Raw genomic sequence first — 1,099 nt, forward strand, 5'->3', positions numbered from 1 at the left:
GAGAGTAACTGACTTGGAAGGCTGGTGGCATCTGGGACAATTTGTAACAGCCTGAGCAAGGCATCCGTTGAAGGGTCTGTGGTCACCTCTGTCCGCAGTCCCTGGGCTGGCCCGACTCCAATGCATTTCCTTCCTTTCCTACCCTCCTTCTTCCTCCATCTGTGCCTCCTCGCTGCATCTGGCCCCCGTCAGCCCAGGTTGGGTGGGACACGAAGGTCCAGCAGGACTGCAGAGGGCCAGCACAACCTCAGGAGAGGAGTCACTGCCACTGCTCAGACGGACAGGCTCAGCTCGCCCACCTTGTGCTGCCCCATCTCAAACCTGGAGAGTAGAAGGTGTGTGGTCCTCGGTGACAGCTCTGGGGGTTACTGGGTCATACCTGTCCTGAGGATCCCAGAATGTCGTGGAGTTGGAGACAGAGCTGGAGCCAGAGGGGCTGTCCTGGCATACCTAAGTCTCTATGTAGGGAACACTGTACCGTGGTGCCCACAGCCAGGCCACCCTTATTCCCTGTCAGCACTTGGGCAAGTCCTCCAAATTCTTCAGCCACTTCATCTGCTCCCTACACCAGCAGATATTCTCCACCAGGATGTGGTGCTGGGATGGCGAGAACACACTCAGCAAATATACACAGCCAGTCAATTTTTAATGTCATTTTCCTGATTCTGATGTTTTTATTGTGGTTATGTTTGTGGGAAATATACCCTGGAATATTTGGTGTGGTGGGTATCTATTTGGGATTTGATGTTTCTTTACTACAAGCTAACAGGTTAGCTTGTTGCTATTTCACTGATGCTGACAGAAGACATAAGACCTCTGGGTCAGAGACAAAGTAATCTGCTACTCACAGCACAGGAAGCAGCACCAACATCATTTGTGTCTGCTCCCCTTTCCCCCCAAGTCCCATGGGGGCAACACAGAGAGTCTAGACGGCACCTGCACAGTGGATGGTGATACAGAGGGCAACACTGAACTTGGGGTACCTGCTGTTACATGGCAAACCTTAAGCAAGACTGATTTTTGCCCAGAACATTACCTCATCCCTGAGGCTTGCTCGCTGCCAACGGAACCTGGGAATATACAAAGGGATAGAAGGGAT

Source organism: Mustela nivalis (genome assembly GCF_964662115.1).
Source record: "Mustela nivalis genome assembly, chromosome: 15".
Lineage (NCBI taxonomy): Eukaryota > Metazoa > Chordata > Mammalia > Carnivora > Mustelidae > Mustela > Mustela nivalis.